This window comes from Onychomys torridus, chromosome 4, assembly GCF_903995425.1.
Source record: "Onychomys torridus chromosome 4, mOncTor1.1, whole genome shotgun sequence".
Lineage (NCBI taxonomy): Eukaryota > Metazoa > Chordata > Mammalia > Rodentia > Cricetidae > Onychomys > Onychomys torridus.
Genome location: NC_050446.1, coordinates 129,956,417 through 129,973,630, shown reverse-complemented (window position 1 = coordinate 129,973,630; position 17,214 = coordinate 129,956,417). Strand labels below are relative to the sequence as shown.

The 17,214-nt window shown below is 40.2% G+C and overlaps 1 non-coding gene across 1 annotated transcript; it reads left to right on the top strand.

Annotated features, from left to right (window-relative positions):
- The first annotated feature begins 16,074 nt into the window (after positions 1-16,074).
- LOC118583269 lies at positions 16,075-16,177 on the top strand. Its single transcript, XR_004944855.1, has one exon. It is a non-coding gene; the product is annotated as a U6 spliceosomal RNA (small nuclear RNA).
- The last annotated feature ends 1,037 nt before the right edge of the window (positions 16,178-17,214 follow it).

The window sequence follows — 17,214 nt, the reverse complement described above, 5'->3', positions numbered from 1 at the left end:
ACAGCTTCCTCACCTCACCAGTTCCTCAGCTGGTCTTGTTTCCTCAGACTTCAAGCTTCTGAGTCCTTATCCAAAAGAATCTCAACTGAACTGTGCTGCTCAAATGCCTAACTGCTTAACCAGCTAAATGCTGCTAGTTTCTGTTCTTCACGCCTTATATAATCTTTCTACTTTCTACCATCACTCCCTGGGATTAAAGGCTGGATTTCTGGGATTAAAGATGTGAGCCACAATGCCTGGATGTTTCCAATGTGGCCTTGAACTCACAGAGATCTGCCTGGTTCTGCCTCCTGAGTGCTGGGATTAAAGGCATGTGCTACCACAGCCTGTCCTCATGTTTAATATTGTGGCTGTCCTGTTCTCTGACCCCAGATAAGTTTATTTTGGGGAACACACAGTACTTTGGGTAACACAATACCACCACAAATGCTTGCTGTCTAGACTAGCTGGACAGTGGGGGTTGAACACAGAGGGTTTAGAAAACATTCCACAGTCACTCTCCCAACTCCATAAGCATGTTTACCAGTTCATATAGGGACAGACATGCTCCATTTGCCAGTGCATGCATCCATAGGTGTCAACACCACACTGAGTCTAGATGGAGAGCAGTGGAAAGGATAAGAAGAAAATACTAATACAAACCCAAATAAAACTGTGTCAAAATCTCTAAAATATGCTTTCATTCAGTTAATCAGGGTTTTGTTTCTTTTTTATGATTTTGGACAATCTATTTATTTATTAGTGGGGTTTTAACTTTGTTTAAAAATATATGACATTGAAGTATAGACATTGATTATTAGTTAAAGTGTTTTAAAATATACGTAATGACCAAACATCTCTTTCCATATTTTAAGAATTGTTATCCTTATTATCTCCAAACAAATGTACACAGAACAAATTATTACACAATCAATTGTGAATTAAGAGCAGTATGAGGAGAAGAAACTCAGGCATAATTGAAAACTCACTTTGAAGTCAGCCAGGGCTATATAGTGAGACCCTGTCTCAAACTGAAGTGTTTCTTTTACTGAAAATGAGATAAATTTAATTGTGTTGACAACATAGCCCATTTTGTGTCTTGGAAGCAGGTGAGAAGTTAGATAGTGATTGCCTAACTATGGGACTTTACCCATGAAATTCAATTGTAAAATCTGCTTAACTGTGGGAGAAATCCCTATATCACCTTCTCCTGTGTCAAATAAAATATTATTTTCTATTAATGCTGATGATGGTTAATTGTGACTATCAATTTGATTGTCTTCAGATGTACTTAAGATATTAGCTCATGCCTATATTTACTAGGCTGTTTTCAAGAAGTATTAATTAAAGAGGAAAGACCTGTACTGAGTGTGGGTGGCACCAGGGGCCCAGCTAGAGGAAATGGGACAAAGAAGAAATCTCACATGGGTGGGTATTCTCTTTATTTCTTGATCACCATGATGTGTGCTACTTTACTCCACTGTCATGATGGAGGCAAAGCCCTGAAACCATGAGTCAAAATGAATGATCCCTCTCTTTGGGTTCATCTCTTAGTTACTTTAGCCACAGCTATAGAAAGCCAAGTAACATAGGGAGCCCATTTAATTATGAACTTGTACATATTTGTAAAAGCCATTTACTTAATGGAGTGTTGACAGAATAAATAATTTGGATATTTCATAACATGAAACAGTCAGTGGTATTTCTAATTCTCCATTCGCTTTGTGTGGTAAGTTTGTTATGATGGACTTTGTGATTTGTTTTAGATTATAGCTCATGGGGATCTAGTCCACATGACAACAATTTCAGGAGCAGGAAGCTGAGGAAACTAGCTGCTTCCATTGCTTCTGTAGTCAGGAAGCAGAGGTGAAAGCTGGTGTTAAGCTCTCCTTTTCTGTTTTACATAGTAGCCTAGAGCTCATGCCCACAGAACAGCATTACCCACATCTGTGGCAGTTTGCATATCTCACAAAACTCAATGCAGAAAATACCTCCTAGCCATGCCTAGGATCTTGTCTTCTAGATGATTCTAGATCCTGCCAGGACAGTAATGCATATTAACTGCCACACTGGGCAGGGCAATTTTGGAGGTTTTAACCATATAGGCAACAAAACAAGACAGTGGGTTCTACAATGTGTACCATATGGGTTTGTTTAAAATGTAGTTGGCATAAAATTGAGAATCAGCAAATGAAGTCAACATTGGCCTTGTCTTTCATTTTTGTTTTTATATAGTGTGGTCCCCTTTACTTCATTTGTTCCTTCAGTGAACAAACGTTCAGCTCAGTGAATGTGTTTCTGTAGCAGAGTGGACGAAACTCAGACTGTCCTTCATATCTAGGTCTGGGAATGTAACTACCCATTCATTTTTATACCCTACAAGATGGGCATTTTGTTAACTGCTCTTGTAAGATTTTTCTCCTTCACTAATCTCTATAGCTGGGTATTTACCTATCTCTTTGCCTTTTGTAGCTTTCCCAATATCTTGTGTCAAGACACAAGCAGGGACAACATTATCTATTTTTAATAAAGCTACAGAGGACAGTGAAACTTGGCATTAGGTGCTTAACAATTGGTCAGAAATTCTTGAGCTTTTAAAGCTGTGATTCACCATCAACTGAAGTGTCCTTGGAGCCTTTGCTAGATCTTGTTCACAAACTTTAAAAAGGTCTGCGTTAAGTTTGCTGTAGTGCTGGTTTAAAAAGAAAGAATTTTTTGTAGGCTCTAAATATAATACTCAGAATACTAGAAAAGATCAATTCAGAGATAATGCTTTTCTATCTTCGTAGTTTTCTAAAGCAGAACCTCAAATAAATATTGGGATGATTGACAGTTAGTAGGTGTTTCCTTCTAATTTGAAAACGAATTTTAATTTAACCTTCAAATTGTTGGGGAAAAGTATTACCATTCACTCAGTAATTAGACTTAATTAGTCTGAGGATTTAAATGTTGCCCTGACACCAAACATTTCAAACTGTGCATATCTCACTGCTTTAAAGCAACTCCTGAGACCACAGTGAGGAGATATATTTAATCAGTTGGTGCGATGCTTCTGTAAGCAAATGACTTTTAGAGCTCAATGGCTGATATTTGGAAATGAAAATTAAAACCAAACATAAAGCAGTGTGCTTTCTACTCTGTCTAGACCACACATGACAATATATATATTGTCAGAGATTGAGGCTCTCGATGGCTTTCTTCTCTGTCTTTCAATTAGTACCCAACATCAGATATCTACATCAACCACTTATTAAACATCATCCATGCTTTAAACTTTTGGTGTTCAGTTATTTTTTTCTTGCTTTTAAACTTAAAAAAATTATGTATTTTTATTTTGTGGGTTTGAATGTTTTGCCTGCCTGTGTGTATGAGCATCCCATTGCATGCAGTGCCTGAGGAGACCAGAAGAGGGATCTGAATCCCCTGGAACTTGAGGTTGTTGTGAGCCACCTTGTGGGTTCTGGGGACCAAGACTGGGTCATTTGGAAGAGCATTTATCCACAGAACCATCTTTGCAGTCCATAGTTCATTTCCTAACATGCACGGAAATAAGCATCACAGTGTATTTCTATGAGATAAATGGTCTTTTAAACTTTAATATAAAGAAGTCAATTTCAAAAAGTATAATAAACTTTATGTTTAAGCTTTTGTCTAAGCTCTGTTCCACACACCCAGCCCTTACTCCATACACCCAAAGATAAAGAGGCAGCCTGTGCTGGAACAACTAGAACATCTGTGACGAGTGGTCTCACAGTAGACACATTGTCAAATTTGGATGATTTAAATAAATTCTCTTGTATTGTTTTATAACTTAATTTGGGTAAGAAAGCCATCTATTCTTAGGTTATAGAGCTGTAGATATACAAATCTAATGTAGACAGTAGCCAGGTTTCCTAACCATATAAAAGTAAAAATCAAGCATTGCCAGTAGAAGGTAGATAAAAACACTCTAGTCCTAGTGACTGTGATATCATTATAATAGAGACATTTCTTTTATAACACAAATGAAATTTTAGCTCAATATTTCTTCACTGTGAGGGGACTAGGGGACTGCCTGACCTGATCACTGCCCCATAAATCCCAAAAATGCTAGTTGACTCCCTCTTCTATATCATTGGCTCCACAGATATTGTCAATGATTTCTTGATGGGTCAGGCAAAGGAGCAATCATTTCCAATGAGAACACCAGAGTTATAACCAACTGTGTCATTTCCTACTCTGCTTGCTGATCACATGAGCCATGTAATCATCCCACTTTTATAACCTGATCTGAATTATTTTTAAGTTGCAACTCAAGAATCTTATCTAATAGAAAAAAAAAAGGGGGAAATAGCTTGCCCAGAGTCACAACGATGAGCACACTGTGCTACAGGAAATGAGGATATGCCATGAGAAAACAGAGGGATTCACTTCAGAGTATGGCAGGAAGAGGAGGGGTAAGTTGAAAGATCTGCTGCACAGACATTCAAGTAAGTATCCCATGAAACAAATGAGAAGAGATGAGTGTCCAAATAGTCAGTCTGAGTTTGGCTACATTTGGGAAATGACTGGGTAAAAACAAGCAAATTATGTTTCTTTTATTATAGGAGTTCCTGATAACATCCTTCATGTTTGATGTTCTACAGAATGTGAAAAATGTAATTGTCCATGGATCCAAAGGCAATCCACAGTGAAAGGGGTTCGCTTACAATGTAGTGGTGTGGACAGAAACTTAAATATGTTGAAACTTAAATATGTTGAAGCCTGTCAACTTCTTTTATTAAGTAGACTTATTTGTATTTAGAAGGAAGTAGGAATTTATGATAGACTACCCATTTTTAACAGAGTTTTGACAATTCTTTTGAATGGAAGAATATTAATGAGATGAGTGAGTAGATCTATTATGAGTTTGGAAAAATCCTGTTGTTGAGTGAAGAATGGGGTAGAAGGATGAAAGTGAACATAACATGTGGTGGTATTGTGTTCCCCCTAATATTTTGCACCCTAATAAACTTACCTGGGGTCAAAGAACAGAACAGCCACTAGATACAGAGGCTAGAAAATGGTGGCACTCACACCTTTAATCCTAGCATTCCAGAGGCAGAAATCCCTCTGGATCTCTGTGAGTTCAAGGCCACATTGGAAGCAGCCAGGCATGGTGACACACACCTTTAATCCCAAGAACTGAGCCTTTAATCCCAGGGAGTGATGACAGAAAGCAGAAAGATATATAAGGCGTGAAGACCAGAAACTTGAAGCTTTTGGCTGGTTAAGCTTTTAGGCTTTTGAGCAGAAGTTCATTCTGGATGAGGACTCAGAGGCTTCCATTTTGAGGAAACAGGATCAGCTGAGGAATTGGTGAGGTGAGGAAGTTGTGGCTTGCTCTGTCTCTCTGATCTTCCAGCATTCACCCCAATACCTGGCTCCAGGTTTGTTTTTATTAGTAATAACTTTTAATGCTACAAGAACAGACAGGGGAACTAGAAATCTTCTAGTGGAATGGATCAACACACAGGAAGAAAGTGTCTGAGCTGAGGGGACATGAAGACAAAGAGTTATTTAATATAGATGCCTACCACTGATGAATGTGCAGAGAATAAGAAACTGAAGAGTGCTCAGTTCTAAACGGAGTATCCATATTCTGGATCACCTACCCCAATACCCCATCAAGGCTCATGGAGCATATTGGAAAGGGGCCCAGAAAGATTGCAAAAGTCAGAGAAGCTATCTATGAAAAGTATTTACTGGACCTGAAAGTGCAGTTGCACAGATGAACTCACTGACAGGATCTGTGGTTGCATCCACAGGACCTGTACAAAATCAAGCCAGCCAAATCTCAGTGTAAATGGGAGAGAGGCTCAAGAGTTCCACAATTGTCAGATGAGTTACTGGCAACTGATGGCTGTTGGAGGAGTGAGGCTCAGTTTTTTTTTCAGGGATGTAGACCCTCAAAGGGTCTACATGCCCATGTTTGGTACAACATGGTCCTACACTCGTGCACATACAGGCAGCCCTAAGTAGACTCAGTGAGTATTAAAAGAGAGACACAAGGCTAGGGAGAGAAGGGAGAGGAAGGGAGTGAGGGTAACGTGAGATATTAGGAAAGAGTGGTAAGAGGAGCTGGAGGGGGAGAAATGTGATCATGGATTTAATCCAAGCACATCATACACTTGTATAAACATAAAATAAAATATTTTAAAAGATATGTGTATACATGTATAAAGCTCATATAATCTTTCATTTGACATTGATATTTTTAGTAATTTTGACAGGCTACTTTAACTCAAAGTTCCTTTTTAAACATCAGTAGGACAAATCTTATGAGCTGACAGTATACCAAGTATTGTGCTTGAATGAAATCTGGCCTCATCAGAAAGCAAATCCGCTTTAAGAAATTCTTTCTAGAAGGTGGTTCTACCAGCTTTATATCCTCATCCATTTTACCCATAAACCATGGTTTTATTAACTGCATCCAACTTTGATACTCTAATATATGGGTTCAGTGAGCATGCTGGGCATCTGTGTATAGTTTTCTTGGTAAATTTGCTAGTGAGCACATGAAGCTCTCCTCTCTCCCTCCTGAGTGTTAAAATTGCTGGGGTTATAATGGGCATCTTTGGATCAGACACTTTCTGGCTCTCGCTGTCTTTGTTGCCTGCATGCTGGAAGATAAGGATTCCGCCAACCAGCAAGGGGTGGCATGGGGAGCTCCCAGACTTCCCTCATGCCTGGCAGCATCTGAATGCGTGGTGTCATTATGCAAGTTATCATCAATCAGCAGGCAGCTGCTCTCAGGACTTCCAGCCAGCAAGGCAAACATTTGTGCTCATGGGTTTATCCCTGAGCTTGCTGGACCAGAGGCCCATAAGGCAAGAGAAATGCACACACAGTCCCCGCTTGCTGCTCTGGACCACTTGAACAGCTGTTTCTGACTGGTGTTAGGATGCTCACCTGGCATCCCTGTTGGAGAATGGAATGAGATGTGCAGATTAGAGTCTATTTGCTCAACACAAAGGGCTTTCTGTGAAAGAGCCATGGGGAAGAGAAGCAGGGGTGAGAGAGAGAGAGCAGCAAAACTGAGGATAAACCCAACAAAACATTTCTTGATAAAAATAGGCCAGATGATGCAGACAGAGGAGCACACATGACAAGCAGGAAATAAAATGCAAAAAGTAATTGGGAAGATGAAGAAACAACATCTGGATCCTAATGATGGAAGGACAAGAATTTGGTGGGCTGATAAAGGGAGAGAAAGGATATGAGATTGTATAATCAACATAAGTACTTACTAAACACATTCTGTGCACACTAGCCAAATGGGGATACAGACTAGTAAGTTAGAACCCTATGAGGCTGGACATTTCCAATCATCTCCAGGAGGTAAGACAACCCCAGAGGAAGTATGTACCAAAGATGAAAGTTCACTGTGTGGTGCTCCCAGGAAGGATGTATAAACTTATGATGGTTTTCTCCTTCAAAAATCCTTAGTATCTCTCTGTATATACAGGTGTGTAAACCCCATAGAGAGATTCCATGAAATGTTACTGAATATAGAGTATGGACAGCTGGATCTTCCAGGAGCTCTGAAGACTTCAGTGCACCAGGACCAAAATAAAATACAGTCAGAGTCAACTGACCTGGTACCCCAGAAATCTGCATGAAAAACCCCTCGAGTAGATGTTATATAAACTTGAACCCTTAACTTGAAGAAATGCAGCTGGGAAGGGTAAAGGAAGCATGTAAATTCAGACTTACATTTCCCTCAAACTATGAACCTGCAGCTGATACAGAGTCATCTGGGAGCACCTTAGAATGCTATGTAAACATCTGAGTGTGTTTGTAAGTATTGCTTTTTTCAGGAAGAAAGTTCATAGATTTCCTTACACTTGTTAAACAATTTCCTCACATCTGTTGTTTGCACAACCAGTCACCATTAAATATATTTCCATTATCTATTGTTTTATTTGGACTTCTGTTTCTTTCATGAAATACTTCAACACAAAGCAACTTAGGGGAAAAGGTCAATTCATTTCAGCTCACAATTACAGGTTACAGTCCATCACTGTGGGGGAGTCAAGACAGGAGCTTCAAACAGTCATATCACTTCCACAGTCAGAGCAGAGAGCAGGAATGCACCCACATTTGCTTGCTTGCTTGCACTTGGCTGTATTTCTCTGCTCTTACACAGTTCAGTACTGTGCCCTCAGCAACAGTGCCACTCACAGTGAAGTGAGTCTTCTCATGTCAATGAACTTCTTCAAGACAGTTCCTCACAGACATGCACACAATGAAACCCAGGGTAATTTCATCCTAGGTGGTTCCAGGTTGTGTCAAGTTGACAATTAAATCTAATTTTCACACCTATCTATCCACCTATCTGAGATGAGTGTATTTGCTGATTTAACCTCTGCGTCCCCCATGTAGGCTTCAAAGCTTATTTTGCTTCAGAATGTCTGTGAGTTCTGCTTTTGTCACATGTCCAAAGCTACCTCACACTGATAGTTGGAAATCTCACAGCTCAACATGTCCACCTACACTATAGAAGTCTGTCAGCTTCTGTTATGATTTTTTGCTTCATCCCAGTGACATAGCTGGTCCTGGAACCACACCACTGAGTGTCCTCAGCTACTTTGCTGCCTACTTGTGTTGTTACAAAGAGCTCAAGTCAGCATACCTGATAATCCAATGAAGGATGTCTGTGTTTATGTTGAATACTTACAAAGAAAAGAACTAGAAAGGCCAGAGAGAGACCAGTAGGAAGAATGCTTATCTTGCAACAACTTGAGTTCATTCCCCAGAACCTGTGTAAAATAAGTTCCAGTGCTAGGGAGGCAAAGAGAGGCAGATCCCTGGGGCTCACTAGCCAGCCAGCATAGTCAAATTGCCAAGCTCCAAGATCAAAGACACACAGCAGCCTAAGGAACTACATCTGAGCCTGGCCTCTGGTCTGCATACAGACATGTCCCCCCCCACACACATGCATCTGTGCACACATACATGTACATGTGTCTCTGCATATATACACATGCATACACACATGAAATAAAGAAAGACAATTGAGAAAGTTCATTCACATTTCTCTTTCTTACCCAAAGCTCTATGTCAAAAGGAGTTTGACATGGAGGACAACCCAAAATAAAGAGGCTGAAGTCACACAACTAAGGCCATCAATCCCCTAGGAAGCCAACCAGAATATTTCACCTCTAACCCCAGTCCTGTGAGGCTGGCACGTTAAAGGTGACATTGAAAATAAGGGTCCTGACATCCCCAGATGATGTAATTGGCAATTAAGGGAAGCAATATAGAGAGGCATTTTCTGCAATGGTTTAACAATTCCCATCTCGCATGGCAGAATCACCAGGTTCCCAGCCTGCTTGTGGTCAGACAGGGACCTCCCTGTTTTGAAGAATAGTCACTAGTAATCCCACTCCTTGCCCTCCTTACATGTGCCAGGCACGCTTCTCCTGCCATGAGTCCTGTCTGGCTTTCCCACAAAACACATTTATTTTCAGCAGTGGAAGAAATTTACTGTCTTTCAGACAGAGAGATGTTTTTGGCCGGGGGCTTTTAGCGGACCATCAAGAACTAAAATACTTCCTTGTCCCCTTCTACTATAATCTTGGACTTTCAATCACTCAGCCCCAGCACTGGAAGACTTCAGCTGGCAGAAGCAGGGACTTCAAGCCATGTTTACGGGTCACCAAATAATGAGGCTGTTTGAGTGGCTGACAAGAATAGAGTTTATAGGGACTACTTCTGCCACGTGCTTGATATTATGTTCAAATTTCCAAGGAAAACCAAAATCAAGTATCAAGAAAGTGCTGGGAGTAGGGGTCCCATGAGAGAAAATATCTGTTCTTACTGGCGAGAGACAAATGACTGTTATTGTTGCCCTGTGCCTGTCTCCAGTATTTCTATGGGAAGTCTGAGGGTATAGAGTTCTGGGGACAGTATCACTCTGGATGAAGGGCCAGCAGAACGGGCCACCTGAGAAAAGCTAGCCATGGCTGACAGAGTTGAAGGGAGTCCTCAGTTTTATAACAGAAATGCAAATAGAATTTTTTTCTAATTACATTTATTTACTTTTTACTTCTCTCTGTCTCTGTCTCTCCCTCTCTCTGTGGTGTTTGTGTGTGTGTGTGTGTGTGTGTGTGTGTGTGTGTGTGTGTGTGTGTCTGGGAGTGGACATCTGGAGTACTACCTGTAGGAATCAGTTTTCTTTAACCCAGGGATTGAACTGGGGTCATCAGGCTTAGTGGCAAGCTCCTTTAGCCATCTCAACAGCCCAGCCAGCTGAAATTTAACTGGAGGAAATCATTGGTCTTTTGTATCCACATGTTTGCCAAAAAAATTTATGCTTAATCATAGTAGAACTGGCTGACATGCCTCCCACTGTTCTTTGCTTGGAATGTTCCATTTTATTGTTGCTTGGTTGTTTTGTTGTTTGTCTTTGTTGTTGCTGTTGTGAGGGAGAAGGGTAGCCTAGGCAAATGGAGACCTAATGCATGTAAAGTCAGCATGAGGAAATAGCAACTGGTGTAGGGATGAGGAAGGGTGGATTCTGCATGTCAAAAGCGACAGAACTTCTCTGTCTATTCATTAAGAACCACACATGAGAGCTTCTGAGGTCATCTCTAATACTAATGATTCAACATTCATGAACATTGAAAAGGGGTCCACAAAGTAGAGTCATGAGGGGCAAGACTATGAGTTGGTTAGAAACTTGTTTAGCTGAATGTTAGATATGCAAAATAACAGTGGCCTGCACAAGTGACTATTTTCTCTACATGAATTTATACATGCTAAAGCCATAAAAAGGCAATATGGCACTCTACCAGAGACAAGGTTCCTTCATGTCACATCATTCACAGGGCTTCACACTCATATATATAGTCCACAATAGTAAGAGTTTAGGTCAGTGGTTCTCAACTTGTGGGTCATGACCCATTTGGGGTAGCATATCAGTTATCCTGCATATCAGATGTTTACATTATGATTCACAGCAGTAGCAAAATTATAATTATGAAGTAGCTACAAAATAATTTTATGGTTGGGGGTCACCACAACATGAGGAACTGTATTAAATAGTCACAGCATTAGGAAAGTTGATAACCACTGGTTTAGGTCATAGGTCCTTTGAAGGACTGACCAGTGGATTGTGTACATTACTTTGACTCTTACTGTCTTACTCAAGTGTGATTGGTGTGTGTTTTAGTTTATGTTCCTATTATGAAACACTAATTCACAAAGAGAAAATGTTTGTGTAGGTTCATAATTTGAGAGGCTCCAATGTGTGGTTCTGTGGTCCTTTTGCTTTGGAACCGTGATAAGGTAACATATCATGACTACACACATGATAGAGCAATTTTGCTTATTTCTTTACCAGGAAGCAAAAAAGAGGGCAAGGAGTAAGCTCAAGTCTCACATTCATCTTCAAGGGTAAACATTTTTCTGTTTAATTTCTATTGCTATGCTTGAAAATTACTGACAAAAAGCAACTTGGAGACAAAGGTTTATTTCACCTTACAATTCCAGATTTCAGTCCATCATATCAGAGAAGTCAAGGCAGGGATTTTAAATATCTAGTCACATCAGATCCACAGTCAAGAGCAGAGGAGAAATGAATGTGTATATACGAGCTTGCTTGTGGTTTGTTCAACTTCTTTACTCATATAGCTCAGGGCACATGCCTAGGGATTAGTGCTACTCATAGTAGGCTGGAGTTTCCCACATCAATTAATTTAAGTAAGATAGTCCCCCATAGACATCCCCACAGGCCAACCCAATGTAGACAATCCTCACTGAGACTCTCTTCCCAGCTGATTCTAGGTTGTGAAAGTTTATAATTAAAGATAATTAACATAATCATTTTTTAAGCAGCCTAATGATTTCAATAAGCTAAACCTTCTAAAAGTTATACTGTTTCACAGTGGTGTTACCCTGGGGGATCTAAACATTTAAGACATGGGCCAACATGGAATATTTAAAGTCCCAAATAGAGTAGACACATGGGGGCTTGAATGCAAATCCCCATCCCAAGTTTCCTGTATCAAAGTCTTGGTCTCCTGATAGTGGGACTATTGAGAGGTGATCAGAGCATGATGATGCTAACTTCATAAGGAGATCAATCTACTGTTAAGTTTACAGCTCAGTGGACTATAAGGAGGATCTCAGTTGGAAAAAATAAGTCACTGGGGTCATGCCTTTGAAGCATTTACTTTGCACCCAGTCTCTTGCTTTCTGATTCCTGGTCACCATGAGCTAAGCAGTGACTATATCCTCTGTTATCACTCCCATTATGTTCTGAATCACTACAGACCCGAAGCCAAGGAGTCAGGTACCCAGAGATTGAATCCTGAGAGACTGTGAACCTGAAGAAATCTGTCTACCTTTAAGTTGTTCCCCACCCCACCCCCCAGGTATCTTGTCACCGTGACAAAAGGTGGTTTACAAAGAAATTGCTGTTGTTCCCTTTGGAGGTGGGGGCCAAGTAGGCGCAGAGTCAAATCACACAGACTCAGGGAGAATGTCGACACAACAAGGTCAGTTTACTCAGGAAGAGGCAAGCCTCATATACCCTCCACCCCACCCTGGAGGGAGGTCTGATGAATATGCATCTGTTGGTGTGACATAGCTGCCTCTCATTGGTCCAGGTCATCCCAGATCATGTTTCAGCTGCTGTTGCTAAGACCATCAGGCAGACCCAGGCTGGCTCTCAGAAAGTATCTTTTTTACTTGTTTGGGCTGGATGGCCCACAAGCCTGTTAGGGATGAGTCATCCCACATTGACCCATATGATCTTTAATGTGAGTAGTGATTCAGAAGCCCTTTGAACTGTTTTAGGAAGAATTTTGATATGTTTGAGAAGCAGGTTATAAAAAACCCTAGAAGCATATGAATCCTCATTAAAGGTAAAATATATGTGGATTGAGGTCAGAATTACCATGGGAATGTTGCAGTAAGACTACTTGGGCACGTTCAAAGGGAAGTCTGGAATTTACTGAGAATTTGGCAAGAGGGCATTCTTGTTATATCCTGGCAAACATCTTATTTACATCTTATCCATACAGAATTTATCTGCATCTTATCCATTCCCTGTAGCTTTATAGAAGGATTAATTTAAAGGAGATGAATAAGTAACATGGCAGAGGTCATTTCAAGGCAGCCTGGCTGTCAGACATGGTCAAACCCAGTTGCTTTCCGCTGGATTTACAGTGAAAATCAGGAAGCAGAGCATAAGGCTTTGGAAATCATTAAGTTTGGACAGAAAAGAAGCTTTTGTAGAAATGGAGGAAAATTTTGACTGATGGAAAGATTACTGCTACTCAGAAGACCCCATTTAGTTCATACCAGGATGGTAGGAAAGATACTATGACTAGACTAATCAAGAGTTATCCTGTCCAAGGAGTGGGTTATCTGCCTATGAGTTATTAGGGAAGCCCCAAAGGCCTCCAAAACAATGCAGGCTATTGCCATAGTTCTTGGTTAGCCATCAGAATTAGATGGTAAGGTATTATTGCTGAAGACACAGTCACTTTTGTTGTAGGACTCAGAAAAATGAATCATACCTGAAATTTTCTCATTGCTGGATAGATGTCATGGTGCTACATGGCAGCTAAAGAAAAAGACATTAATGTTATTACTCAGGAGAGAATTTTTCATGCTATAGTACCAATTTGGCAGTAATTATGTGCCCAGTGGTACAATAATGGCACAAAGGTTTGGGGAGTAACCAACCATTCTTAATTGGATTGAGGTGGGGCTTGTTCCATAGGGAGGAAGTCACTGTAGACCTGGTCATAACCCCATGGCCAGGAAGGTCACAGACATATAGGAGAACCTAATACTGTTCCTTGCTAAATGGAGGTGTTGTCAAACTGACTTCTAAGTGTTTGTGTTTATACACATAGTTTTGGTGCTACCCTCAACCTTGGGTAGAGAAGATTCTGGAATGGTCAGTAATTATTGCAGACTCACAACTGTTGTGAACAATGAGAATGAGTCACTATTGAGTGCTCGGACCTAAATGGGACATCTATATCAATGTCCCTTATCAATAAAGGCTCCAAGAACATTGTAGTGGTCTGTGGTGATATTTCATCTGTATGTCAATAAATACAGTTTGTCTGGAGATCAGAGAACATAGCCAGCCATAAACAAAAGTCAGGCAGTAGTAGCACATGCCTTAATCTGATCATGTGGCGAGCACAGTCTTTGTGTGTTCAAGGACACAGCCACCATGGTGACACTCACCTTTAATCCCAGTATCAACCATAGAGACCTGGAGGTCTGTACAGACAGACAGTGATGAGGAAGTGAGGTAGCTGGGCTAAGAAACAATGAGAGGATAGAACAGCAAGTCAATGAAGGTGCAGGTTAGACAGGAAGAAGCTCCTTTATTTGGGAAGCTAGGTTTACTGGTGGCTATTTTTATTTTTCTGATCGTTACGGCTTTACCACTGTATTTGGCTCTGTTTTTCTTATTTAATAAGACTGTTTAGAAGTTTATCTACAATTGGTGCCCAGTGTGGAGCCCTGTATAACTTTTGTGAATGATTTAATTTTCTTTCCTGCCTTTTCAATTTTGTCCCATGCATTCATGGCTGCCATGCAGAATATAATTAAGGTTTGGTTATCATATAAACATTATATTTGTATATCAGAGTATTCACCTTCTCCAAGAAGCTGATCCTGGGAAATTTCCACACCTCTAGTTCTACATTGGTTTTCTATTATCTTAGCCTCCTCCTTAAGCCATGCTAACCTCTGTAATTTTGCTCTGGGCTCCAGGACAGCTGTTACCAACCTTTTTTTAGTCCTGAGCAATAATCCTATTACAAGTTGACCACAAGTTTAACATTTGCTTTATGAATGGAGAATGCATGTCATAGGATACTATAGCTTCCTTAAATCTCCTTAAATCTAACGTTTCCACTGGAGTCCAATTAGCTTGTACATGCCCTTGAGCAGATAGTTCCTGTATGGCTACTGGATAAAATTAAGTTTGATTGTTTGAAAACAGACTGTCTCTCTGTAACTGTGTAATTCAATCCTGAAATAATTTCACCTTTAAATTCTTCTGTCTGGGTCTGAATTTTTTTGTAATTCATTTTAACAGTTTTTTTTTTTAAACCTTTTATCTTGGCACTTAAATTGACAAACTTTTAAATGTTAAAATGAAGATAATTAAATAAATAATTATAATTGATGTTACATACATCCTATCAACATTAATTATCCTCTCATGTAATTGTTCCATTTTCAGACTGTCTAATGTGTTATCAAACAAAGACTAATTTTCTTCCATTGTAAAGATATTTCCCATTTTTTTAATGTGGGAAAAGATTTTTTTCTTTCAACTAGTTTTTTCCTTTAAGATATCTGATATTAGACTTACCAAGTCTGTGTAGAATAGTAGAAGTCTGAGGAATTTCAATGCAGCTGCCTAGTCTGGTTGCAGTTTAAGATGGGAATGGAGAGAGAGAGAAAGAGAGAGAGAGAGAGAGAGAGAGAGAGAGAGAGAGAACCTACTACCTACTAGGAGAAGAAAAAAAACTAAAATCTAAAGTCCAGCACGTGCTCCAGCCTGAGCCATCTGTGGCCTGAGTCAGAGGTCTGTAAACCCAGAAGTAGTCTAGCCACTTGCAGCTTGGGCCCCTTGTAGCTCCAGCAATGTGAGTTGGAGATCTGGCCGCAAGCAGGTCCAGCTGTGTGTAGTTGGATCACTCGTAGCTCCAGTGGGGCCAGGGCCGGTAACCCCTGGCCTGAAGCAATGTAAGAGCCAGAGGGGGAAAGGTGTGATGACAAATGCTATCTTGTGAACATGATATGGCCATTGCAGAAGAGAACACAAAGCAGGGAGGAGACACGTTGGAGACATCTGAGGAAGAGGGACATCGAAGATACATACAATTTAGGTACAGTATTTATAAGCATGAGCTTGCCAGAGAATAAATAAAAGATTCCCTATTTGAGAAAAAAAAATAAAAGAATTGACCCAGTCCTGCCCATCCCAGGTTCAAGTATATAAGATGTAAATTCATCTGAAGAACCTCAAGACCTCTTCAGTCTGCCAGGAGGCTCAACTCTTATTGGGACTACTAGATTCATTTTCCCATGGTCACAGGACCACCAAGTATACTGAAACTGGAATGATACAAAGATTAGCATGCCACTGTACAAAGATAGCATGCAAACTCACAAGTTGGTCCATGTTTTTATGTGTGAGCACAAAAAGGCAAAATCTGGGCAGAGACCTCAGGACATTAGGTATGCCAGGAGCATGATATATATGCCAAAGAAAGTTACCAACAATGAGCATAGCAAGCCCAACAAAAGGCTACATTGTTGCAAACACATGGGCAGGGCTGCCTGCGTCCTGTGGTGTTATTGACTCACTGTGTAACCTGGCTACCACACAGGGAGCAACAGCATTTTATCTCAGTTGTGTTCACGATTTCAGTCTGTGGTTCAGTCCCTCCTTCCTCTGCTCATTTCTTTTTAGAATGGAAATATGTGTGTACCATGTTTCTTCAGCACATGATGAAACATGTGACTTTATCCATGATTTCGCAGGAACTCACAGACAACAGTTACCTTAAATTCCAGAGGAGATTTTAACCATCGCTGGAACTCTTTAAGATGTTTCAGTCCTGAAGTTGGACTAAATGCAGTTTGTATCATTAGACATAAGGCTTTGGTAGTCAGGAGGATAATGCTGTGGTCTAAACTCTATCAAGACTTTCAGAAAGTCATCAGTTCATGAGGATTATGTCTTCATCAATGGGTCAGTTCATTCGTCACTTCAGATACTGATGCCATTTTAGTAGGTGACAGATACTAAGAGGTGGGGCTGATTTGATAAAATAGATCATGTACAGCATGCCTTTGAAGGGCTAACTTTGACTCCAAATTTCTACAACCAATATTCTACCCTTTTCCCCCCTAAGTTATATTGCTGTGAGACAAAAAAAAAAAAAAAAAAAAAAGATTCTCCTGTTGGGTGTATAAGTTTAAATTTACAACAGTTGATGGGTTCTCAAATCTTCCTCTTGAGGTACCACACATAGCATAAGGTAGAGCTGTCTAGGAAAAAAGCCTGATAAAGACAGGCCTTTTAGAACTCATATTTTATCATAGAGAACTTTGAAGTCAAAATCATTGCCTGGAGAGTTTCCACAGTAAAGAGACTTCAGAATGGATGTTTTTTGGGATATAGACATTCTAGTCCTTGTCTGTTACTGTTGGGTATGGAGA